We start from the raw sequence: 27,460 nt of genomic DNA, 5'->3' as shown, positions 1-27,460 counted from the left end.
AACTGTGAGTCCAAATGGCTGCGTTGACGGGATCCCACGGCAGTCAGTACCGCAGTGATTAGTAGACAGGAAGGCTCTGTGTTCAATAGGGTTCAACTGCTTTAATGAGAGGAAAGTTCCTGCTGGTGAAAGACATTTGCTGCAGCTTTTCCACGGAGGGGGCAGTGGTGAGTGCTGTGTGCTGTCCTCTCCATCATCCTGTCTTGCTCACTCTGTGCCCCTTCTTACTCTCTTTCTCTTCCATTCTGGTTTCCTTTCTTTGGTGGCTCTCCCTTCCACTCCTCCCTGGGGAAGGAGACTGAAAATCTCTCTCTTCGGTGTCCTTTGGAGACCAGTGTCTGCATACCACCCCGTGAGGCATTGGCAGGGCTTCAGCTCTGGGTGGTGACCTACTTCTGCTGCAAATTTTCTAGGCATTTGGAGTCCCTGCCAGCAATGTGGAGGAGTACGCAGTGAGCCAGCAAAACCCAGAATGTTAGAAGGAGGCTGGTATCTCCCAGAGCTAGGTCAGAAGCACTGACAGGACATTAAATAACAATATCGCATAGACCGAGAAACACACTCTCTTCCCAGATCTATTTCAGTCCTTCTGATTGATCAAAGAGCAAGCCTTATGTCTTCTTTCAACAGAAAGCAGGAGTGGCTCTTGGAAGTCTAGCTGACGGTGGGCAAGAAGATCTGGCTAGAATTTAATAACGTTTAGTTTTCACTGGTGGCCAGTGAGATTGCATTTTCATTTATGGTAATGAAGTCAAATTTCCTTTATTAATAAATATATGTGTGTCAGAAAAGGACTGAGTTTGAAGAAGAATATTTAATCGTCCATTGTCCAGGCGGTGGTGCTACATACGGCCAAATCATGAAGCAGGTAGGACAAGGGTGCTCAGCTGGGGAGGGGCCCTCGCTGCTGCGACACCTGCAGACCTCTGCTGAGAGCCTTGAGCAGGCAAGGGACGGTGATGACCCTCCTCTCACAAAGGTGAGTTCTGAAGGCCACAGGTTGTCTCAGTGTTTCCCCTTTGCTCCCTGCCCCTTGTCAATTGTCTTTGGCTGATGCCTGCCCTATTTGTGTACAGGAAAAGGAGAGGAATAGTTGAGCAACTTCACTGAACACACTGTACCCACTTAGGCATGAACTCCCCCTGCCTCAGGAATCGCTTCCCAAGTCTAGACCTAGAGCCTTTATTTATTTATTTATTTATTTATTTATTTATTTTTATTTTTGAGACAGGGTCTTATTCTGTCACCCAAGCTGGAGTGCAGCAGTGTGATCTTGGCTCACTGAAACCTTTGTCTCCTGGGTTCAAACTGTTTTCCTGCCTCAGCCTCCCTAGTAGCTAAGACTATAGGTGTGCGCCACCATGCCCAGCTAATTTTTGTGTTTTTAGTGGAGATGGAGTTTTGTCATGTTGGTTAGGCTGGTCTCCACTCCTGACATCAAGTGATTTGCCCACCTCAGCCTCCCAAAGTGCTGGGCTTACAGGCAGGAGCCACCATGCCTGGCCTGGATCTAGATCCTTTTCAACCAATCCTGGAGGCAGCCACGAAGGCCAGGCAACATGCCCTGTCTTGCACGTTCAGGATCTGCTCTCTCTGCAAAGCATGACCACTGTGTGTCACTGGGCAGACCAGGGGAGTGACCTTAAGTATGGATGATACAGCCTCCCACCCCTCCCCAAGTCTTTCAGGGGCCAGCTACCTCTCGGTTGAAGGATAATCACTCACGTGGCCTATGCCTGTGTTGGACACAAGTGAAAGGCAGGGGAGAACTGGGGACTGGCAGAACAAGGGAGGTGACTTCTCCAGCACCTCCGTCTTCCCCTCCACAGCTGGGCATGCTGCTCAAGCAACTGCTTTTCGGCAGAGGGGCAGCCAGAGACGTCTCTTGTTCACAGCTTACACAGTAAAGATTCTTCCAGAACACTTTTTTTAAAAACACAACTTTGAGCCCTGAGTTTTTAGTCATTCTATTATAAGGTACAATTTTAAAGTGCTGTTTTGTTTTCTTATGACTTTCTTTTCTAAGGGAGAGTGAGTGTGTATGCTTGGCTCTGTGGCCCTTGCTTGGCAGCAGAAGCCTTTCAGTCTGGGTCAGCGTCCTCCCTGCCCCCACGTCTCTCTGGCCTCACCATTTGGCTGGCTTCCACCCATCAGCCTTCTCTCCTTGCCTAGGAAGCAGAAGTGTTGGTGAATTAACAGCCTTCAGGCTGGGCATGGTGGCTCACATCTGTAATCCCAATATTTTGGGAGGCTGAGGTGGGCGAATCACCTGAGGTCAGGAGTTTGAGACCAGCCTGGCCAACAAGGTGAAACCCCATCTCTACTAAAAATATAAAAATTAGCTGAGTGTGGTGGCGCACGCCTGTAGTTCCAGGTACTCAGGAGGTTGAGGCAGGAGAATTGCTTGAAACTGGGAGGCAGAGATTGTGGTGAGCCAAAATTGTGCCACTGCACTCCAGTCTGGGTGACAGAGTGAGACTCCACCTCAAAACAAAAACAGAAAAACAAACACAAAAGAATTAACAGCCTTCAACCAAAGCTGACAAGAATTAGTATACAAGTACTAGGAGGTATGTACACTACACTGGCTCCTAGGGTTTCCCAGTAGGATTAAGCTATTTTATCTGAATCCTTGTGCTGTGGTTTGAATATGTCCCCTAAAAAAAAAAAGCATGTCTTGGAAACTTAATTCCAATACAACCATGTCAGGAGGTGGGGCCTAATGGGAGGTATTTAGATTAAAAGGGCTGTATCCTCATGAATGGATCAATGCTTATTATAAAAGGACTTGAGGCTGTGAGTTTGGTGAGTTTGATCTCTCTCTCTCTCTCTCTCTCTCTCACCTTTCCACTTTCTGCCATGGCATGACACAGCATAAAGGCCCTGTGGGCTTATTGATCTTGGACTTCCCAGCTTAAATAAATGTCTGCAGATGTGACAGAACTGGGAGGGTGGTAATTTTTATTATAAATTACCCAGGCTGTGACATCGTGTTAATAGCAGTACAAAACAGACTAAGACACGTATTCTTAGGCTCTGCTTCTGGGGAGACCCCAAAATCAGACGTAAGCATATTGCTGGAGTAAAAACTAAGTCCTCCATTTTAATCTTTAGGAGATTCTTTCATACACTCAAGTTGTATAGAATATCTTACATGTGAACATTCCCATTAAAACGAATCTCAGCACTTTGGGAGGCCAAAGTAGGTGGATTGCTTGAGCGCAGGAGTTCAAGATAAGCCCGGGCAACATAGTGAGACTCTATCTCTACAAAAAATACAAAAAATTAGCTGGGCGTGGTGGTGCATACCTATAGTCCCAGCTACTTGGGAGGCTGAGGGGGGAGGATTGCTTGAGTCCAGGAGGCAGAGGTTGCAGTTGACATCAATTAAGCCCAAGATGTCTTACTCCAACAGATGTTTAGGGTAAAATTTGTAACTCAGGGCACAAACATCAGTCTAATGGCAGGCATACCTCTGAAGTGCAGAGAAGGCCTTGTTGCTCCTAGTGAACAGGACACTCTCCCTGACCTAAGCTGTCACAGACTTCTTTAGCTCTTGCTAGAACCTAGATGTTCGTCTTGTAGCAAGCCTGATATCCAGGGGCAAGGCAATCAGAGATAATTGAGGAAGAATGGAAATTATAGCTTGTGATGTCTTAGCTCATGGGTGGTCAGTTTGAGAAAGTAAAAAAAATGAAACCATGCTGTGGCTTCTAAAGAGAAGCTGGGAGCTATGGAAGGAGATTTATCTAAAAACAGGTTTATTCCCCCAGTGGAAAACTTACTGGATAACCTGGAACTTGGAGCCACATGTCCTAGTCACTTGCTGTAGTATCATGCACACTCCTACTTCCTGACATGCCATTCTTCTGATAGGAAATCCTTCTCTAGCACTTAAGACATGGCTTAAACATTGCCTTTTCTAGGTTTTCTATGAAGCAAATCCATGTTCATGCTGGGGATATAGGTTGTCAAGAACTGTGAAGAGTCTGCAATTTTACACTACTTGCAAGCTAACAAGTTTTATAAACTACTATAGTTTTATGGCTGCTGGCAGAAGACAGGAGACTCTTGGCTCAGAGACAAAGGACTTTGTCATTTACAGATATAGCATTAGCCAGAGTATCAGCAGTTGAGCCAGTTCCCTGAGCCCCAATTCCCACAGGGTGATACAAAGGAGACCACATGTCACTTGTTAATTACATTACAAGAGAGCAACCCTGAACTCAGGGAGTCTGAATCTTTTATAATGGGCAATAAGTATGTCTGCCCTCTGGTCCAGCAGGAGACAATATCTCTATCTTCTAAAAGCTCTTCACTTTTCAGAGACGGAACCTATCTCTTGGGTGCTTACGATGATTAAGTGACTAACTATTTCCAAAGTGTTTAGAATAGTACTTGGAACATTAAAAATTCTATGTGTTTAAAAAATAAGAACATTTTCAAACATTCCTTTTTTTTTTTTTTTAAAGGTAATCAGTTATTTAATTAGATTATTAGGACATTTAAAACACCAATTTGTGAGGATAAATTCCATTTGTCAGGGCAAACACAGATCGCAGGTAGCCCTGGAGCTGAGGAATAGCTTTGATTTTTGGTAGAACTTGTGAGTCCACAGCTTTCTGATCAATCTTGCGCTGCTCTGTTATCTCGTATTTCTCTTTTTCTGTGTCGAAGATCTCACCTTCCTGGTGTCTGGGCTTCCGCAGCTTCTTCTTCTTAAAATAACCATCAGTAAGATGTTTTGGGATTTTTACATTGCTGATATCAATTTTGGTTGAGGTGGCAATGACAAATTTCTGGTGCGTTCTTCGCAGAGGAACACGATTGAGGACCAGAGGTCCAGTCACAAGTAACAAGCCACTAGCCAGCTGCTTCAGGAAAACCACCCTCTTGCCCCTGTGGCGACGAGTGAGGATGATCAGAATGGTCCCGGGGGTAATGCTGGCTCGCAGTTTTCTCACGTGCTGACTAAAGGGTTTTTTGCCGTGGCTCAACAGCTTTCGAGGCACATCTTCAGTAGGATAATACCTAGGCATTTTGCGAAGTTTAACCACCCGGGTGCCGCCGTTTTTGTCACCACCAACTGGTTTTGTAACAGTTGCAAGAACCTTTTCTTTCTTTTTCTTTTCAACCTTGGATTTAGCCGCTGAGTACTTCCTCTTGTACAAGGCTTTTCTGGAATACATGGCAGATCGGGAATACCTGCCAATTCCTCTGACAAGAACAGGATTGCGGCTGCAATGGGGCTTCCCCTTCTTGGGCTTTTTTTTAGCCTTGAGGCTAGCCTTTTTCACTTTGCTACCAGCATCAGCCTTCTTGGCTTCAGGTTTCTTCTCTTTAGTATCCGGCTTCTCAACTTTTTCACCGGCCATCTTGCAAGATGGGAAAGAGCTCAAACATTCTTAAATAATAGGAACAAAGGGAGTCATGCCTCTGCTCAAAGATGTGCAGAAACATGAGAGACCCATGCCAAATTATCTTCCACCATAGATCAAACCTAGAGGACTGTTGTAATCAAGTCAATAAACAATTTAGTGGTTAAGAACACACATTGCATGAGTTTGAATCCCAACCCCACCGTGTATTAGCTATGTGACTTGGGTAAGTTATATAATTGACCTGTGCCTCAGTTTCACCCTATGTAAGATGGGAATAGCGATGGAACCTATTTCTTGGGTGCTTACGATGATTAAGTGACTAAATATTTCCAAAGTGCTTAGAATAGTACTTGGAACATTAAAAATTCTATGTGTTAAAAAAATACGAAATAGAAAGTAGTCAATGTATTCCCTGATGGCTTGTAGCTAGGACCCCATGTCCATTGTGACAGTCTCATCAAACGCAGGCTGAAGTATCTCAGCTAGGAAATGAAGTCCATAGTTCACATAAACGCTGGGAAATTTGAGTGCATTTCCTCATTATGACAGGTGTAATGGGCATAATCAGTGGGAAATTCAATTTAAAAATGATCATATTGCGTAAATATTGTCTTCTGTTTACATAGATGTTACAAAGAGATGGGTCTATCTTACAGATGAAGCTACTCTCCAATTAAATGTGACTTCTCACCTCTAAATTCCCCTAGCACTTAATACTTTTCTTGTATCTTTTTGGTGTGTGTGTGTTTGTGTGAGTGAGTGGTTTGTGATCACTCCCTGTAAACTCTAGGCTTTTCTGGAGTGAGGGCTGTGTCCTGCTCAGTTTGGTGGAACTGACGTGACCCATGCTAACGTGGTGCCTAGCACAGAGGGAGGGCTCCTCTACTGTTGACCCCAACTGAAGCAGAGTCAACCCGGTCTTCATAGTGGTTTTCCTGCCTGGCCTGGGGACTGCAATGTCACAGAAGCCAATGCTGTGACTTGGCTGGTGGAGGTTCTCCACGTGGGTGCATGAACGGAAGGGGCAGCGGTACGGGGGATTTTGTAAAGACAAAACTGACCTGGCTGATAGAAGCTGTTTAGTTTACTAACTTCTTTTCTTCTACTAGCGTGACATATGCAGCAAACCAGGTGACTGCAAGTGTCTGTGGGAAGAGGGTATTAGTGCCCCAGGGTGAGGAGTTATTGCAGTAGGAAGACGGAAAGTGAAGCTAGAGGTTGGGGAATGGAGGCAGAAAACTTCTCCTCAGGCTAATGGTTTCTCTAGTGCTGTGCAAGTGTCCTTTTAAGATTCTGGAAAAATGGTGCCAGGGAGGGTGGCTGAAGCCTGTAATCCCAGCACTTCAAGAGGCCGAGGCAGGAGGATCAGCTGAGGTCCAGAGCCAGCCTGGCAAACATGGTGAAACCCTGTCTCTACTAAAAATACCAAAATTAGCCAGGTATTTATCTTATTGGTAAACCTCCTGTGCCCTGCCCATCATTAAAAAGCTAATTAGTGGTGGCGCATGTCTGTAATCCCAGCTACTTGGGAGGCTGAGGCAGGAGAATCGCTTGAACCTGGGAGGCAGAGGTTGCAGCCAGCCAATATTGCACCACAGCACTCCAGCCTGAGCTATAGAGCTAGACTCTGCACCCTACCCCCACAAAACAAGACTGTTAAAATGAAAGGAGGAGGAATGAACAGTAGGTCCTCTTTTATGGATTTCATGTGTGATCTCTTGTTAAAAGAAAGCTCTGCAGGAAAAGAAATTCCTCAGGTAGAATAGAAACCTGGTAATCACACACGTGTCACAAATCTGATCTATGATGAAAATGAACAGGTATGGGAATGATAGCAGGAGTAGTGCAGTAGAGCATAAATACTTTTGACAGATATCCAGATAAGCATTTATCTTATTGGTAAACCTCCTGTGCCCTGCCCATCATTTAAAAGCTAAGCCAAGGCTAGGCGCATGATGGGTCCTGCCTGTAAACCCAGCACTTTGGGAGGCCGAGGCAGGCAGGAATTCGAGACCAGTTTGGCAAACATGGTGAAACCCTGTCTCTACCAAAAATACAAAAATTAGCTGGATGTAGTGGTGCATGCCTGTGGTCTCAGCTACTTAGGTGGCTGAGGCATGAGAATTGCTCGAGCTTGGGAGCTGAAGGTTGCGGTGAGCTGAGATTGTGCCACTGCACTCCAGCCTGGGCAACAGAATGAGACGCTGTCTCAAAAGAAAAAAAAAAGCTAAGCCAAAGGTTGGAGGAGGGAAGGTGGGTAAGGTGTAAAGAATGTACAGCACACAATAGTGAAGGAAATTAAAGCTCTTAAATGAGCAGAAAAGGAAGAACATGTTGAAGTTCTGAGTCATAAGGGCCAGAGCCCCCACCAGTCTTGGGGTGATGGTATCAGAAGGGGAGAGAGGTTGGGAGACTACATTAATGGAAGCTCCTGAAAAATTTGGGGGTGTCCCAGAGAAGAAGACAACACTAACTAGCATCCCAAAGGATACCCAGAGAGATTGCAAAAATCTCAGAGAATTGATACGTCCCCTCTCATCTATAGGAGGTGGCATGGAAGAAGTGACCTTCTGTGGTTAGGTAGAGAGAGAGAGCCTGAGTTAGCAAGTCCAGACTTCTCTTGTGTGGTATGGAAGTACCGAGAAGCTGTCATGTGTCCTGAGGAGAAGCAAAAGATAATAGGGCTGTGTGGTAGAGCAGGAATAACTGAGAAGGTTCTTTATCACAGGTTAGGACCACCAGTCAGAAGCATCAGTTCTCTTGAACCCGGAAGTCACAAGTTTACCAGCTACAACTCAGCAGATTCTAGCTAGGTACTCAGGGGCCAGATGAGCTCAGCTACATGCCACCCAGACCTAAGGACTCAAATCTGCATGTAAGAATCTGAGGCCTCTTTACCCACTGCCATGTGGCTATATATTCTCAGTAACATCTTGGAGATGATCTGGGGGAAATGGAGGAAATCTAAAAGTGTGAGTGTCTTAGTCCATTTTCTGCTGCTGTAATAGACCACCATAGACTTTGTAATTTATAAACAATAGCAGTTTATTTAGCTCACAGTTCTGGAGGCTGAGAACTCCAAGAGCATGGTGTGGGCATCTGGCGAGGTCCTTTGTGCTACATCATCCCATGGCAGAAGGCAGAAGGGCAAGAAAGTACATGTAAGATTAAGAGATAAGAGAAGGCAGAACTAGCTTTTAAAACAAACCCACTCTGGCAACGACTAACCTACTCCTGTGATAATGACCTTAATCCATGAATGATTCATGAGGTCAGAACCCTCATGAACTAATCAGCTCTTAAAGATACCACCTCTCAGCGCTATTGCATTGGGGATTATGCTTCCAACACATGAACTTTGAGGGGTACATTCAAACCATGACACTGAGCATTTACCCAAAAGAGAAATGAATGATTTCTTTTTGAGACGAAATTTCGCTCTTGTTACCCAGGCTGGAGTGCAATGGTGCGATCTCGGCTCACCGCAACTTCCGCCTCCTGGGTTCAGGCAATTCTTCTGCCTTAGCCTCCTGAGTAGCTGGGATTACAGGCACGTGCCACCATGCCCAGCTAATTTTTTGTGTTTTTAGTAGAGACGGGGTTTCACCATGTTGACCAGGATGGTCTCAATCTGTTGACCTCGTGATCCACCCGCCTCGGCCTTCCAAAGTGCTGGGATTACAGGCGTGAGCCACCGCGCCCGGCAGAAATGAATAATTTAAAGAGATTATTTAGGTCTGATGCAATAGCTCATGCCTGTAATACCATCACTTTTGGAAGCTGAAGTGGATGGATCTCTTGAGGTCAAGAGTTCCAGACCAGCTTGACCAACCTGGTGAATCTCTGTCTCTACTAAAAACACAAAAGTTAGTTGGGGGTGGTGGCGCATGCCTGTAATCCCAGCTACTCAGGAGGCTGAGGCAGGAGAATCACCTGAAATGGGAGGTGGAGGTTGCAGTGAGCCAAGATCATGCCACCACACTCCAGCCTGAGCAACAGAGGGAGACTTTGCTTTAAAAAAAAAAAAAAATTGTTTAAACCGGAGGAGACTAAGATACTGTAAACTGATTAAATTCCCACCTCAGCCACCCCTGCTATGTGGAGTGGGACCTCTGATAAAGATAAGATGAGCTACTGGAAGTAAAGAAGCCCTGTTCTTGTGTATATTTATGTTGGATGTATGTAATATTTTTGATCCCACTTATTTGGTTGTTTTTTATTGGTAACATATGGATGATACTTTGTCCAATATCAGTCTTTCTATCTTTACATTTTATTCTGGTCTATAATATGGTACCAAGACAAACATAATACATCATGATCCACTTTTTTTTTTTTTTAGCACATTAATGTGACATTGAGTGGCACAATATTTCAAGGTCTTCAAGCAGCACAATGTAGATCCTGTATGACAGTGAGGGGTATCGCTTTAAAAAATTTCTCAGAGGTCTAAAAACAGAGAAGAAGGGGAGAAGATATAACGCAGCCCTTCCCCCAGACTCAACTCACTAATCTATGAATTTAGTATCTACTTCCTAACTCAATAGAAAGCAATACCTAGAAACATTCTCTATGACTCTGATTAGACGGCATAAAGCAGATGCACTAAAACCCATGCCCTTTGATAACAGATCTTTGGGTCCTTATTTACTTTTACTGCATAAACAAGGCACTATCTGATTTCTAAGCCAACAGGTGATGAGCAGCAACCAATAGAATAGAGGAAAATATGGAGGGGTCTAGGAATATAATAGACTCCCTGAAAGCAGTCCTGTTAGAACAGACAATCTGATAGGAAGATAGAGGAGAAAAGCCAGATAATTAGAGACAGAAGTTCAACAAGTACAATACTGTATTAATGCCTGGTTCAATAGCTGTAGATAAGAATGAATTAGAAAAAAGGAGACTTAAATTCGGGTCCAGGGTCTGTTACTAATTGGCTGGGTAATCTTACCTTTCCAGAATTAATTTCTTTCCCTGAGGCACGTAAAATGAGAGCCTTGGCTTAGATCTTAACAATGGATGATCCCCAAAGTCAGTACTTAACCAGAGGTAAGTGGGAGGGATGCCTAGCTCAGTCTTGGGGAAAGGAGATCAAAGAAGGCTTCTCAGAGGAAATAACATCTTAACTGAGACCTAAAGGTCAAATTAACCAGGTGAAGAAACTGTTTTTTGGTCAGTGGTGATGCAAGGAAAAATACTGTGTGTTGAGGAAAAGTGTGAAGAAAAAAGTGTACAGAACAAAGATGAAAAGAGAGAGGGTTTCTGCCATTTTGGTAGCTGCAAGGATTGCACTGTGCTTGCAGCATGGAGCTCTGTTATACCTGAGCCAGGTAGAAGGAAAGCGCCACACTCTGAATTGTTCTTTATTGCTGGCAACCGAGAGTCAGCTCATGCTCAAAAACCTCTCGGCCTGATGAAGGGGAGGTAAAGTCTTTTATACCCATTTTTTAGGCGGGGGAGTGGGAGCCCAGCTGAAGTGGAATTTTACAGAAGCAGAACAAGCAAGTTAAAAGGGAGAGCTGGTTACCAAGAGGAAAACTGTTCTCATGATTGTTGGTTACTAAGCGGGGTAATCACAATGGCTGGGGGACTTGCTAAGCAGAATGTGGTTACAACAGTTACAAGGTTCTGGATACAGCGTGATCCAGCCGTGCACCCAAAGGGGGAACTGGAGGGGAGGGTGAGGCTAAGACGGAGTTGGTCAGGCTCATATTTAAGATGGAGTCTGTTTGGCTCACTTCAGCTCAAAGTGGAAAATGATGGGTGCTGTGGCTGGAGATGTGAGCAGGACATGGATCAAGATGTTGGGTTAAACATATACATTTGTCTCCTTTTTTTTGGCAATATTTCTAGCAATGGCACAAAGGATGTACATGTATGAAAAAATCCATACTTCTACTGGAAAAGGAGGCAAGAAGGGGTCCCATCAGTGGTCCAGAAATTATGAGGTATCTTTGGAAGACAAAAGATGAAGATTGATGAAGGACTCAACAGCCCAAAAGACACAGGGGAGAAAACTGATACAAGTAAGCATGGCTCCTGGCATCTGACAAATTCAGAGGCGATGCCTTGGACGGGGAGCGAGCAGGGTGTACCTTGTCCTGTTAGGGTGATCATGTTGTAGAACCAAACTGGGGTCCACTCACCTGGCACAGTAAGACCAGATATCCACACTGAGGTTTTGCAGTGGTAGGAAGGAAGGCATTTGTCTGCATGGCACCAAGCAAGGAGGAGGTAGCTTATGCTTCATTTCCAGCTTCCCTCATGGCTTGCAGGTAAGGGTTTTAAAGGCAGGGGTAAATATCAGGAAAGCGGAAGTTACAGACAAAATTGTAAATCAATGCATGGAGGTTACACATTGGGTTTAGCCTGTTAAAGCAAACTAAAGATGGCCGGAGAAGGACTCCGTACTTCTGTATTTGGGTCCTTGTGGACGACCTGCAACCTAGCGTGATAGGCAGACAAAATTGAAAAACTAACATAGGAATATGTGTCTGTACCAATAGCTGAGTCTTGACCAATCCCAGCAGCAGTACTTCGACCACTCACATTGCTGAGTGTTCAAACTGTGTTCAAATAAGGCAAACGCTGAGCTGTAACCAATCCAGCTGTTCTGTACCTCACATCCAACTTTTGTACGTCAGTTCCCTTTTTTTATCTTCTTTCACCACGTGGCTGCACTGAGGTCTCTGAATCTGCTGTGATTCTGAAGGCTGCCCAATTCGTCAGTTGTTCATTGTTCAATTAAACTACTTTAAATTTAATCTGGCTAAAATTTTTTTTTTTTTAAGCCAAAAACGGCAGGATATCTTGAAGCAGGGGCTTAAAAGTCGGGGTAGATTCAAAGCTTTTCTGATTTGCAATTGGTTAAGGAAGAGAGAATTGCAGAAAAGAATGCAAGCTCTGGCCTGTGGGTGTGACTGCCTCCAGGCCCTTCAGGAAGAAATCTAGAACAAAGGTGGTCAGGATTCAGGCCTCAGTTTCCCCTTAGCTGAGGTCCATTTCCCTGCAGATCTGTTTGGTAGGGGTCTGGGTTTCTGAGTAACAACTTGGAGACTTATGTTAAAATGTTATCTGGCTGGGTGTGGTGGCTCATGCCTGTTATTCTAGTGCTTTGGGAAGCCGAGGAGGGCAGATCATGAGGTCAGGAGTTTGAGACCAGCCTGGCCAACATGGTAAAACCCTGTGTCTACTAAAAATACAAAAAATTAGCTGGGCACGGTGACAGGCTCCTGTAATCCCAGCTACGCAGAAGGCTAAGGCAAGAGAATCACTTGAACCTGGGAGGTGGAGGTTGCAGTGAGCTGAGACTGCGCCACTGCACTCCAGCCTGGGCAACAGAGCGAGACTTGGTCTCAAGAAAGAAAAAAGTTATCTTTAGTTTCTCTAGGGGAACCAAATATCCCATGGTTCTAAATTCCGTGGCAATTGTTTTAGAATACCTTGTTGCTTATCAAGTCGCTTACTTACTTCTCAGGGCTGCCTAGGTGCTTAGATCTTTTCTAGAAGAAATTCAAGATACTCCTTTATTTCCATGCTTCTGTGCAGGGCTCTCAGGTCCCTGAGAGGGAGGCCCTGCTCCATGTCAATTTCCTGGGGAATTCTACCTGGAACATGCCTTTCTTCTTATTTTGCTAGAAAGCAGAGGCATGTACCTCTGTTCTGGAGGTGCAACTGGTAGAAAATGAAGTCTGAAGGGCAGAAAAACATTCTAGGTGTGAAAGGAATACATTCGAGGTAAAGTGAATTGATGGAGTGGGCTAAAGTGGTTGCGGTGGTCAGGAGGAAATGGCTAGGAGTGGTCAGATCTGGAATATGCCTGGGGGTAGAGAGGGGAAGGATTTGATGAGGAGTTGAATGTGGGGTGTGAGAGAAAGAAAGAAGTCAGGAATGACTGCAGGGCTTTTAGTCTGTGCCTGAGGATCAGCAACAGTGTCATTATTACTCTGCATAGAATACAGAGTATGGGGCTGGCTTGGTGGCTCATGCCTGCAATCCCAACACTTCGGGAGGCCAAGGCAGGTGGATCATCAGGTCAGGAGATTGAGACCATCCTGGCCAACATGGTGAAACCATGTCTTTACTTACTAAAAATACAAAAATTAGCCGGGCATGGTGGCGCGCACTTGTAGTTCCAGCTACTTAGAAGGCTGAGGCAGGAGAATCACTTGAACCCAGGAGGCAGAGGCTGCAGTGAGCCAAGAATGCGCCACTGCACTGCCCTCCAGCCTGGTGACAAAGTGAGACTTCATCTAAAAAAAAAAAAAAAAAAAAGAAAGACTATAGAGTAAAGGTTTAAGAGCAGTAATAGATATCCTGGTAGAGATGTTATGTAGACAGCTGGATGTCAGAATCTGGAGCTCAGGGAAAAGGTTAGGGCTGGAAATACAAATTTGAGAGTCACTGGGATATAAATGGTTTATAAAGTCTAGGAGCTGGATGATATCCCCTGGGCTTGGGTGCAGAGAGAGTACTGAGTCCCAAGACCCTCCATCATTTAGAGAACTGGAAAAGGAGCCCAGCGCAAGAGAGCGGTCCCCTGTATCTTCTGCGATAGTAATACAGAAGAAGCCCCTTTTTTGCCACTGCTGTTTGTAATCAGCTGTCCTGCCTATTGAATAGATTAAACCAACTTAAGCTTTTTAGAGTGTGAGAATTTGAAGAGGCACTAATCATCACGTGGACCAGTGTTTTGCACACTGTGGGTCATACAGGGTCAGGAAACCAGTTTATTGAATCCTGACTGGCATATTTAAACAAGTGAACTAGAATAGAAGACTTCAGAGTGCTGCATGTAGTAGAGATAAGCATTGTTTTTGGAGCTACTTTTTCAGTGTGAGAGTGTGTGTGTGTGTACTGGTCACTAGCAATTTTTCTCCTTTCTCTTTGGCCTCCAAGTGCACAGAAATTGAATTAATTATAATCCTTGGTTTGGGACACCACAGTATTGTCATGGTGCATAAATGACCAATGTCTTTTACCTATTATGCAGTATTTTAATTTAGAAAATAACATAAAAATCACAACTAAGAGCTAGAACATTTCCAATAATTTACGTTTGAAAACCCTCTGCCTCCCCAACCCAAGGTAACCATGTCCTTAATTTTATATTTATCTTTACCTTTCTCTTTCTTTATTCCTTTTATCTTTTTTTTTTGAGATGGAGTTTTGCTCTTGTTAGCCAGGCTGGAGTGCAATGGCACAATCTCGGCTCACCGCAACCTCTGCCTCCTGGGTTCAGGCAATTCTCCTGCCTCAGCCTCTCGAGTAGCTGGGATTATAGGCATGCGCCACCATGCCCAGCTAATTTTTTGTATTTTTAGTAGAGACGGGGTTTCACCATGTTGACCAGGATGGTCTTGATCTCTTGACCTCGTGATCCACCCGCCTCGGCCTCCCAAAGTGCTGGGATTACAGGCGTGAGCCACGGCGCCCGGCCTTCTTTTTATCTTTTTATGTGTAAACAATATATTGTTTAAATCTGCTTTTTAAAAACTTTTCTTTTTTTTTGAGAAGGGGTCTCACTCTGTTGCCCAGTCTGGAGTGCAGTGGTGTGATCTCAGCTCACTGCAATCTCTGCCTCCTGGGATCAAGTGATTCTCCTGCCTCAGCTTCCCAAGTAGCTGGGACTACAGGTGTGTACCACCACACCTGGCTAATTTTTGCATTTTTAGTAGATACGAGGTTTCACCATGTTGGCCAGGCTGGTTAAAACTTTTTATGATGTAACATTGAAGATATATACAAAAGCAGAGAGAGCAGTATAAAAACCCCTCATGTGTCTATCAGTTTCCATAATGACAAACTCATGAGCAGTCTTGCTTCATTTGTACCCCTGTTACTCCCATTGGAAGCAAATCTTCCCAATAACATATCGTTTTAGCCACAAATATTTCAGCATAAGGCTTAAAGAATACAAAATCATTATTATGTCTAAAAAATGTAACATTAAAAAGTATGATTAAGGCCAGGCATAGTGGCTCACGCCTGTAATCCCATCACTTTGGGAGGCCGAGTCGGGTGGATCACCTGAGATTAGGAGTTCGAGACCAGCCTGACCAATATGGTGAAACCTCATCTCTATTTAAAAAATACAAAAATTAGCCAGGCATGTTGATGTGTGCCTGTAGTCCCAGCTACTTGGGAGGCTGAGATAGGAGAGTTGCTTGAACCTGGAAGACAGAGGTTGCAGTGAGCTGAGATCGCACCCACTGTACTCCAGCCTGGGTGACAGAGCAAGACTCCATCTCAAGAAAAACAAAAATGTCATTGAATATCCCATTACTTTCAGAATCCCAATTGTCTTAAGAAGTCTCTCTTTTATGAAAAAAATCAAAAATTTGAACTCTGACCTGATAATTAAAAATAATGTGAAATAATTGTTTTTTCTTGTTAGTATGGTTGTTCATTTTATGATTATTAATATTTTGGTTATTTTTATTGTTTATTTTATTTTATTTTTTGAGATGGAGTCTTGCTCTGTTGCCCAAGCTGGAGTGCAGTGGTGCGATCTCAGCTCACTGCAACTTTGGCTCCCAGGTACAAACAATTCTCCTCCTGTCTTGGCCTCCTGAGTAGCTGGGATTATAGGAGCACACCACTATGCCCAGCTAATTTTTGTATTTTTAGTGGAGATGGGGTTTCACTATGTTGGCCAGGCTGATCTCGAACTTCTGACCTCAGATGATTTGCCTGCCCGGACCTCCCAAAGTGCTGAGATTACAGGCGTGAGCCACCACACTTGGCCTATTTTTGGTTATTTTTTAGGAGATTCTTTATTTTATACATATCTGCGAATTTTGAATATGTATATATTCAGTATATACTTATGAATGAGATGATAGAATGTCTCGGATGTGGTTTGAAATAATACAGGTGTGGTGATGAGTGAGTGGGGTTTAGGTGAAATGATACTGCTATGAATTGATTGTTATTGAAACAGAGTGACAGGAGTGTTAACTTTTATGTACATTTATATAACGGTTAACTTTTATATATGCTTAGATTTTTCTATAGCAAAAAAAAAAAAAAAAAATCCAATAAAAAGACCCCAAAGTGAATAAACATTCTAATGCACAAGTCCTTAAGCACATGTTTCTTTAGGGTGTAAACTTGGAAGCACGCCTTCAGTCTGCTAGAGAGTACCAAGTTGCTCCCCAGAGTCAGTTGTCAGCCTTTGACAGAGTCCAGTAGAAACTCAGATTGCCTCCTGTTGAGGACAATGAGCCACCTCTTTTGTGTTAAGTTTTCTGCACTTCCCATTGTGATTCTGTTGGGGGTGGAGAGTAGGGTGCTCCAACTCCTGGAGGGTGTTGGGATGGTGATGGGATGCAGCTGGATCCAAATAGCAATTTCTGGACCATGAAACCTTGCCTAAGTCTACTTACTGTTTCTCTCCTACCTTTGAGTCTGTGTTCTGGGTATCAAGTTATAAGACTGAGCTGGGGTCTGCTCACCCAGCACAGTAAGACCAGATATCCAAACTGAGGTTTTGCAGTGACAGAAATAGAACGGAAGCTGTTGGTTTGCAGGGTGTCAAGCAAGGAGGACCAGGCCGATAATGCTCAAATCCTGACCTCCCTGATAGCTTGCAAGCAAGGATTTTTAAAGGCCGAGGTAAATTTCAGGAAGCAGAAGTTACCAGCCAAATTGGAAATCAATACATGAGGTTACACATTGGTTTTGGCCTAAAATGGTGGGATATCTTGAAGCAGTGACTTACAGGTCATAGGCAGATTCAATGATTTTCTGATTTGCAATTGGTTAAGGAAGACAGTCTCTATTTAAAAATTTGGGTTCAGCAGAAAAAAAATGTTAGCTTTGGCTCATGGGTATGACTCCCTCCAGATTCCTCAGGAAGAAATTTAGAACACAAAATGGTGGTCAGAGTTCAATCCTCAGCTCCCTCTTATCTGGGGTCTACTTGGCTCTGTTTGGTGGGAGTCTGGGTTTCTGTAAAACAACTCAGAGACATATGTTCAGATGTTACCTTTAGTTTTGATAGCGACACCAAATGTCTCCTGACTCCAACTTCCTTTGCTGTTGTTTTACGCTACTAATTACCTTGTTGCTTATCAAGTTGTTCATTTACTTCTCATGGCTAGCTAGCAAGGTACCTGGAATTCCCCTTTCTAGGAACTCAAGATTTTCCTTTATTTTCATACTTGGGGGGGCTCATAGGCCCGTAAAATGTGGGGCCTCTGCTCCATCTCAATAAACCTCACCAAGTTTACAAAAATATGCATACAGCTGCTTTTTCTGTTACAAGAGAAATACATGTTTATGGTAGAAATTTAAGACATTATAAGTAAATAAAAGGAAGAAAATTAAAATTGGCCTCATGTACCATAGCAGCTGCCAGCATTCGGTGGTCACTCTGTCTTTTTCCTGGGTTAATGGTCTACATTGTATTTGAAATGTGCTCTCTTAAGATTTTTTTTCACGTCATTAAACATTCTTTTACAATACAGTTGATGGTATCTCAGTATTTTTTTGTAGAAATGACACAATTTATTTAAATAATTCCCAATTGTTCAACTCTAGACTGTTTCCCACAGTTCTCTATTTTTTCCCATTTTTGCCTTATGTGTATTTTTTATAAGCAGGACTCAGTGCTTTGACTTGAAGCAGGAGCTGTGGGGGGCAAACCTCTTGAACACCGAACTGAGGAAGTGAATTTTTTATTCCGCCGGGAATTGACGGCGGGGCGGAAGGTGGGGTGGCTATAGCCTTTTTAACTGAGCTCTCAGAGCTGCAGCTTCTCTCCCTTTTATAGGCTTACAAGGCTAAAGGGGAAACTGAGGTGGAACTATGTCATTGTCCATTTGCTGAACTTCTGATCTGACAATCTTTTGGCTTCATTGATTTGCTAATTCATATGCAGCATGAGTGGGGACCAGCAGGGGAGGAGGCTTACAGAGACAAGACAAAAGCAACAATCTGTTTGTTGGCAGAGGTGTTTTCAGGAGGAAGCCTGGTCCGTGGAGATGTGGGGCGTGACCCAGTGCTGGGCTCCAGGGCAGAGATAACACTCATTTGCAGCTCTTTCAAGGTTAACAGATAGCAGAGACGTTGGGCACTAAAAAGGGAGTCATTTTCCCAGCTTGTGGGTATCTTATTTTATTTTATTTTCCTTTTTCACTCTCCTTCCCATCTAGAAGAGGGGGAGGGAGGAGGTGAAACAGAAGGAGGTGAGGGGGTCTCCCCTCTCAGACTTACCTCCAAATAGAGCCAACCCCACTGTGAATTAGAGGACATGAATATTTCGTGGAGAAACAGTTAGAAACTTAGCCATTTGATATTTGTGCTTAACCCATTTTCCTTTCCAGACAGTGGCCTCTCCTCTCTTTTTTCTCTTCTGCAGACGGTTTTCAAATGTCCCCATGATGTCCAGAGTTCAGAGCCATTCATCTCTGTACCCTCACTCAGCAAAACAAAAAGTTCTGCGGTCAGCGTAACTAACCATCTTGATGTAGCAGTTCAGGGACCATCTATTTTAACTCAAATATGTCCCTTGAAAGGTTCACCAAATAATTTATCAAAGTATTATAGCTATTTCCTCAAGATAAATTCTTAGAGGTGGAACGGCTGGATCCGAAAGCATAAGAAATGTGAACACTTTTGATGACTTAGGAACAAGGTGTGTTAGGTGTGTTGATTTGCTTTCTGCCACTGCTCTTGAGGGAAGGTTGATTTGACTGCAGTCATTTACTAGCTGAGATTTCAGTAGAATTCCTCTGGTTCATTTGTCATGCTGCTCCCTGTCAGCACACTTGGTAGTAGAGCATCAGAGTTTGATCTGGGAAGCACAACCACTATGAGTGGTATGAATAAGGGATTTGTTACAAAGCTTAGACTTTACACAACCGTGTGAGGGGTAAGCAAGTATAGTTCTCAAAGGAGATTGGGTAGGGACTGTAGAAGAGTCACCAACGAGGGACCATGAAGGGGAGCTGTGGCTGGCCTGAGGGTGTTGTAGGTCAGCAGGGCAGGCAGTTGGGAAAAAAAGCTGGCTGTGAAGCAGAGGGAAATAGACAAGTAGAACACTCAGGGCAAACTGAAGCCTGGATCTGTGTTTCACTGATGTCTAACTCCAGTGGTGCTGATGATCTATGAAAGAATCGGTGCCTTTTGTTATGGAGCTGTGCATGTGCCTGGCCCAGGACTAGTTGAAGCTGAAGCAGTTGATCTGGTGGGAGCTGAAGGAGCTGCATGCCCTGCCTTTGCCCCATGCTAACAAGACTAGTCCCTGGGGCCTGCACCGAACTAAAATCATAACTGCTGCTGTTACGTGGCTTCCAAACTGCATGCAAAAATTCCTTGTGTGCAGTCCCCACTTGGAATCATCTGGGGAAAGGACTTTTGCGCAGCATAGTTCCACTTTAGCTAAGTTGACACAGTAAAACCACCACAAGCAGTGCCTTTAGGACTCAGTGCCAGGACAGAAAACTGAATTCTAGTGGATCTGGTAAGTATTTACTACTGCCCAGGGAAGCTTAGAGAGGTAGCAAAGCCAGAAAAATTTTGCTGATGTGTTTTTCTGTAAAGAAAGAAGTTTCCCAGAAGGGAAAACAAGCTCAACAGTGAGGACAAAATCCTGCAGAGAACTGTGATACTTCCAAGCCCATTAGAGAAATTACTGAACCAAATATTCTCAGGTCTTTTGCTAGAGGCATGGATGAGCCAAGAAGAGAAGGATCGTGTGTTTGTATCATTTCTCTGAGACAGACTTAGGAAGGAATCTGAGCTAACCTACGTGTAAAAATCTCTATAAAGGATATGAAAATACTCTCAAAATCAGTAATTAGAAGCTATTGTTATTGGAGATGCTGCTAATCGTGTATCATGAAGAATTCACACAATTACAGAAGTTGAACTTGTCTGTAACGGCAGGTCCTCTTCACAACCCAGAGGACCTATTGTATTGTATTGCTCTTATGGGATATTTGTCATATGTTCCAAACACATGTAATAAAAAGTCTGCTTTACAATATTAAATAATTCAAGTTGGTGTGGTAGCTCACACTTGTAATCCCAGCACTTTGGGAGGCTGAGGCGAATGGATCACCTGAGGTCACGAGTTTGAGACCAGCCTGGCCAACATGGTGAAACCCTGTCTCTAGTAAAAATACAAAAATTAGCTGGGCATGGTGGGGCACACATGTAATCCCAGCTACTCGGAAGGCTGAGGCAGGAGAATCGCTTGAACCTGGGAGGTGGAGGCTGCAGTGAGCCGAGACTCTGCCACTGCACTCCAGCCTTGGCAACAGAGCAAGACTCTGCCTCAAAAAAAAAAAAGAAAATTCAAAAATTCAAAATGGTAATAGTCAACTACTGAATCTCCCTGCTTTGGGAGAGACCTCCAGTGGGAAATATGAACATTTTCGAAATGTTCCTATTTATGGCATAATTTTTTTCATCTTTGTTGACAACAGTGGCAGCATAAGAGGCAGCATGATAAAGACAATGAGGGAAGACAGAGCCGGAATAACAAAGGTAGTGGAACTCAAACCACTCCATCTTTGTATCCTTGTCCTTATTATGGCTATTGGGCCCCACAATACTTCTAGCGTCAGTCAGGACCGATGTTCCTGCCTATTGCACTGACTAATTCTTTGATACTTTTCCAGACACATTTTGCTCAATATTGCTGGGTTTTATGATGAGGAGTCCTTGAGAAAATCCCCAAAGGGGGTCAGACATTACTGTTACAACTCTGGAAAGATCTTTTTCATTCTAACAGCAAAAGATGAGATTTCCAGATTATCACCACTGCTCTTAGGTGAAATACACTGACCAGAGTTCTGCTTGAAAATGAGCCTAGAGTGGGATTTAAGGACACCTTCCAAAACAACACCACTTAACCAAGCCACCAAGAGAGCCGCTCCTCCGCAGGTGTGTGTTGCTGATCCAGGCAGCGCCCTACGGCTGCAGCCTGCTTCTGCAGCCTTCCCCGCAATTCTAAGAATGCTCTGTATCCTTCGAAACTTCTTTGCATTTAAACTAATTAAAGTGGATACTGCTGTCTGCAGTAGGGGCCCTGACTGATAAAGCAATTGACCCTAGAATCTGGGTAGAGGGAGAGTTGGGGTTCCCCCTGCTCTTTCTTTCTTTCTTTTTCATCTTTTAAACTTCACTGGCAGGAAAGAGTTGGTTTTTTCAATCCTGAGAGTCAACTAGGTTGACAGAGATTAAGGAGCACAGCAGAAAACACTGGTTTTGATATAATCCTCTTTCTCCCCGTCTATGCTTTCAGACTGGCCACCTGAGTCTCAATTCACTGTTTGCTGTTGAGTCCTCCTGAAAGGTACAAGAAGCAGCTGCCACTTACTGACATACTCTATTTTTTTCCTAAAGCCACTAATCTGGTTGGCATCTTTTATCAAACTCCTGCAAAGTGAGCCTCGGGGACCACCTGGCTGTCTCTCTCCTCTAGCCCAGAATCTTTCAGACAGCCAAATTTCCTCTCCTCTGGGCAGAGGATAATGTCTGAATATTCCTTTACTTTGATCAACAGGAAATAAAGGGCTCTTGAAACCGTGGGAGCTGCTTCTGGAGCTGGAGGTTTGGTGGGGCCTGAAGCTTATATCATTCCGGGGCCTTCTTGTAGAAAAATAGTACAAAACTGCAAAGACAATATTAGTGATCAAAGCGAATACTTAGGATTGGAAAAGAAATCACAACAAATGACACATTTCAAAAATAACACAAACTTCATAAATTGCAGAAAATAACCGAATAAGCTGATAGACCTCTACAATACTTCCCCTATGTTTTTTTGGCTAGATACTCATTGTAAAGACAGAAACAGATTGAAGGCAGAGATGAGAATTTATTGAAGCAAAGACAAGTACACATGGAAGAAACCAAGCAAGCAACTCAAAAGATGGAGTGCCCCACCTGATCGTTGGCTCAGGGCTCTTATAGAGGTACCATTTCCTGGTTCTTCCTGGTCTCCTCCCCTCGTCCTTTCCCTTAGGTGGGCTGTTGGCTAATTGCCATGTGACTTGGCAGCTCCTGGGAGGGGCTGCATGCACTGTTTGGTGGCTGACATTATGCACGTGCTCTCTTAGGACAATTTTTCCTTACTGGTCTAGTGCCCCCAGAAGAAGGTCTTACACCAGTCAAACTGCGATTTTGCCTCTGAATGCACATGCCTGGACATGTTTGCTCAATTCCTAGGATCTTACTGGGAAGTTGTTGCCCATAAGCTCAAGATGTTTCCTGGTTGTTGGGAAGTTTTCCCCTCTCTGGCACCAACCAAGACCATTTATCATTCTTGATGAGCTGCCAGCAATCGCATGACAGTCACTTGTTGCCTGACATTCCTCAGGGCCCTGTCCTGCCCCATCCCTGTCCGCCTATCTACCTACTGCAACAAGACGAAGGATGCTAGGGGCCTGTGCTTCCCTTCTCTGTGCCTCAGTGCCCTGTAACCACCCTCACCTCACTGAACAAACACGGAATTGTAGACTGAGAACCAGAGGAGAAACCAGGCTGCTTGAAGCTTACATCATTTGGGGGACCCTATTTAAGAAAAAGAATTTTTAAAGTTCAGCACAAATGTATTTTAAACATAACAACTATTGTTGATTCAGAATGAGAAAACAGATCCCGACAAATAACAACTTGAGAAATTGCAGTCTCCTAATTGGAATGTATAGGAAGGGTTAGTTTTCTAAGGAGCTTGCACAAGGGTTCGGCTGAAAGCTTAAGTTTTCTCAGCTTTCCGGGTAAATCCCATTCTGATGACCACAGTACCCCCAAGCATTGCTCCCCTTCTCCCAGCAGCTCAACACGTCAAGCTTCCTGTCCACTTCCAGTAAGGAACACAGTTTTGAATCAAGGGTGAGCAGCTGCTTATGTAAATGATTCACCGGTGAGAGACCTGGGCCTCTTTCCTGCGGATTAGCCCCTTCCGTGGAAATTAATTAACTTCTCTGGGCTTGGCTTGCTTTCTGCATAAAATGTAATCACGGGACTTGCAGGAGCGCCTCCCGTCATAGAGGAGCAAATGCCGTGAGTGAGGTGTTCAGTTGCACAACCACAAGCCTGTGAAAACTCATGTATTTTTGGTGTTGGGTACTAATGGGCTTTTCCCTAAAGAAATTCTATCTACAATCCTCTCTTTTAAAAGTAAAGTAATCCACAGGTAATTCAAGACATAAAAGTATATGCTATCTGCATACAGACAAGTAATAAATGGTTTTAAATGATAATAAACAGGTTTTCATCATGGTGCGTAGGAGGGGTCTCTTTGATGGCTGCTTTCCAGACCTATCTTGAGGGTAAGTTCTGTGTCTCTCTAGTTTGTATTCCTATCATCCAGCATTTTGCTGTGCTCAATGCAGGCTCCATAAATGTTTGATGAATAAATACATGCATTACAAAATAATTCTGTTTTATAGAAGTGCTGTCTAAAATTTGCACTTACGAGCTGGGTGTGGTGGCTCAAACCTGTAATCCCAGCATTTTGGGAGGCCAAGGCGGACAGATCACCTGAGGTCAGGAGTTAGAGACCAGCCTAGCCACCATGATGAAACCCCGTCTCTACTAAAATACAAAAATATTAGCTGAGCGTGGTGGCAGGTACCTGTAATCCCAGCTACTTAGGAGGCTGAGGTAGGAGAATCACTTGAACCTGGGAGGCGGAGGTTGCAGTGAGCCAAGATCACGCCACTGCACTCCCGCCTGGGCAACCCAGTGAGACTCCATCTCAAAATAATAATAATAATAATAATAATTGCACTTATGGTGCATTTAAATAAATTTAACTGTTTCCTTCCACTAAGAAATATAAACAACTTTTTCCCATTCTAGGGGCTAGGGTCTGGTCTGTTGGGACCATCAAATGCTTCCCCATGGCAATTAAGACCCTTTATTAAAGAAAAGGCAGGTGAATGAAGGTTTTGCATTTCCAAGGTTGGAAAAGCAGGCTGGCCCCAGGGTGCAGGTGGAATTTAGGGCCTGCAGAGGACCAGGGTTCAGGTGTGAATGGAAAGAGCCTAAGAAAAACTGAGCCTGGCCCCTCAGGTGGCAGGACCTGGGGTGACAGAGTGTTTTGGAGTGGTCTGAGAGCCTAGGTGTTGGGGAGTAGCTTCACAGGCTTGCTCAGGAAGCTGGTTATAGGGCCCACTGGTGACAGAACAAGAGTGGATCTCCCAGCCATCTGCAAGGAGCGAGGGTAGCGAGGAAGCCAGATGCTGAGAGTTCCCCACCCACCTCCAGAACCTGTGGGCACCTGATGATTGGAGGGAAGGAAAGTGAGGTTGGAGAAGGGACAGACATTGGATGTTCCACCAAGTTAGGAGAGCAGGTACCTGAGAGGGATTGCATTAGAATTAGACAATCAAGACATGACACGTGACACCATTTAATTCCCCTAAAGCCATGGAATACAGGGACTTAGTGGACAAGTGAGCACTTTCTACCTAGTCAAGGAGGCTATGGAAGCTGCTGTGTGGTTTGGAAGACTACAGCCTGGAAAAGCAAGCTCAGAGATGGTGGAGTAGGTGGGTGGTGGAGAGTCAACCAGGCCGCAGGCTTGGACACCCAGCGGGGCATAATGGATGATAGGGATGGAGGCGGTGTTGGGAGAGAGGCAAGCTCTTGGCAAGACATTTGAATTTGACCCAGGACACAGGTAGGACTCAGGGGAAGGTTTTAATCAATGCTTGTCAGAATATGGTGGCTTTGGAAGATGATTTCAGGAGGTGGGTATAAGTCCGGGAATTACCAGGCTGTTCTGAGGTCTGTTATGATGACTTATAAGACATCCGATGTGCTTTTATGCCATGAGGGCTGGCCCTGCTCAGTTTCGAGTGCTTTGGGGTGTTCCTCGGAGCCTGCCCTTGTCCTATGTTGCTATGGGTTGTCACTGAAGACCCCCTGTGAAAGCTTTTGTCTAAAGATACTGGAGGATCAATTTTAGGCTCAGTTCTGTCATTTTTTTCAGACTCTTAACCCAGGGTACTTTAGGATCAGTGCTCTTGAGTTTTGCACCAAACTTTATAGGGCGATTTTAAGCCACATGTCCCCATTGCAGGCAGCCTCATCGTCTTGAAAGACAACCCAGATCCCAGGAGCATTGTCAAGGTCTTCCCCAAACTTGGACCCAGTAGCTGTGTGGTGATTTGGGGAACATACCAGGATGACTCAGAAATCTGCATTCTACTTTTGAGCAGAAATTTTTGTGTCCCTTTCAGGATACTCCTTGATGCTGGGAATTCTGTAAGAGACATGTCTTCCCTTTGTTTTGAGAGCAGATTTCTTGCCTTTGTGTGTTCTGTGGGGTGTCAGGCAATCAGGCTGGCCCCATTACAGTACTTTGCAGCTGTGATTCATGTAACATTTCATTTCAAGAAATGGCATTTCTTTAAGACCCGGCCATAAAATGAGATGAGATGATAATGTGTTTTTAAAGTACTTACGGAGAGTCAGAGACACAAGTGGGGTCATGTGCTTTAAATGTTACATGGAGCTGTTGACAGCCTGCTTTAAGATTTTTGGCATTTAAGTAAATTACGAGTGAGGAAAGAGGGTTCAATCAAGTCACCTTCTGACATGAAACTCCCCGCAGTCCTCTGCGGAACAGCCATGCCACGGTTCCAAAGAGTGGAAGGATACGTTTGTGGGGCCTCTTGGTTGCCTTGCTTAGGCTCATTGTCTGTGCGTGGGGTACAGCTCTGAAGGGAGGTAGTGCTGCCCTCCCTTCACTCTTTTCTCTCTTCCTTTCTTCTTGGAATTGTACATTGGGTAAGGGCAGCCCAGTGTTTCTTTCCGTTTTCTGCTACCATCTATACCATCTCACTGAACAGTCTCCAGGTAACAGGAGTTCCAGTCCTCAGCCTGTGGCCTCTCTATTTGAGGCAGCATGTGGAACCACAAAGCATGTGAAATCAATTATTTTGCTATGTGTTATGTTAGATTTGAGTCACTTCGAAAAATCAAATATTCTATTATGATACAGGACCATTTTTCCTTTCCATTCTTTTTAAATATATTGACCTCAATGCTTTCCTTTTTAATTAAATTTTTGTTTCTCTCACAATAGTGTCTGAATCTAGTTTTAAAACACGTTACCAAAGGCCTAACAAGAAACTCTCTTAAACTTTTTGTCTCATCAGAAAGCAATCCATTTTTTCTTTTTTTTTTTTTGAGACGGAGTTTCGCTCTTGTTACCCAGGCTGGAGTGCAATGGCGCGATCTCGGTTCACCTCAACCTCCGCCTCCTGGGTTCAGGCAATTCTCCTGCCTCAGCCTCCTGAGTAGCTGGGATTACAGGCACGCGCCACCATGCCCAGCTAATTTTTTTGTATTTTTAGTAGAGACGGGGTTTCACCATGTTGACCAGGATGGTCTCGATCTCTTGACTTCGTGATCCACCCGCCTCGGCCTCCCAAAGTGCTGGGATTACAGGTGTGGGCCACTGCGCCCGGCCAGCTTTTAGAATCTTAAGGTTTGGTTTTGAAATTGCGTTTTTGTGACTCTTTTATTTTTCATTCATTATGCTGAGAATTTTCAGTTGGAAATGTATTATCATTATCATCATGATTACTCATAATTTCATTCCCTCTACTTTTTCTGTTTCCCTTTTAAAACTTCTAGTCATTGAATTTTTGACTTCCTGGGTTGATTTTCTGGAAGACTTCTCTTTCCCTTTCCTAGTCCATCTTTTTGTTTTGTTTTGTTCTAATATTCTCTGGGCAATTTTTATGATTCCCTCCTCTGATACTTCTCAGGCATTTTATTTTTTTATTTTGGCCTTGCCTGCAAGTGAGTGCTAACGGCAGGCTTCCAGGGGCCTGGACATCACTTTCTCATTGAACAATTTATAGCTTGCTTGTCTATAATCTGTGCAAGATTTGCCTAGTTTTCTTTCTTCCTTTACTACTCTTTTCAAGTTTTTTTTGTCTTAAGTCACAATTACACAAATATGGAGAATTATATGCCTATTTTCATTAACAATGGAAGTAATTGTGTATAATTACTCTAAATGCTAGGACTTAAGAGAATTTGTCCACAGAAGGAAGCTTGTAGAAAAGCAAAATATGTTTGGTAAACATAGGAGGAGTACA

General features: G+C 44.0%; 1 long non-coding RNA gene and 1 pseudogene across 3 annotated transcripts; one reads left to right on the top strand and one right to left on the bottom strand.

The window, feature by feature from the left end:
* LOC118154445 (uncharacterized) lies at positions 1-27,460 on the top strand. Of its 2 annotated transcripts, XR_004744294.3 has the most exons (4): positions 1-979; positions 11,238-11,410; positions 22,170-22,312; positions 23,610-27,460. It is a non-coding gene; the product is annotated as an uncharacterized LOC118154445 (long non-coding RNA). The 2 variants fall into 2 exon arrangements; XR_004744293.3 differs by having other exon boundaries at positions 22,170-27,460.
* LOC100389591 (large ribosomal subunit protein eL6 pseudogene) lies at positions 4,476-5,395 on the bottom strand (annotated as a pseudogene). Its single transcript, XR_013526470.1, has one exon. The product of XR_013526470.1 is annotated as a large ribosomal subunit protein eL6 pseudogene (transcript).

This window comes from Callithrix jacchus, chromosome 1, assembly GCF_049354715.1.
Source record: "Callithrix jacchus isolate 240 chromosome 1, calJac240_pri, whole genome shotgun sequence".
Lineage (NCBI taxonomy): Eukaryota > Metazoa > Chordata > Mammalia > Primates > Cebidae > Callithrix > Callithrix jacchus.
The sequence above is the reverse complement of the archived record's forward strand: the minus strand, read 5'-3'. Positions and strand labels throughout refer to the sequence as shown.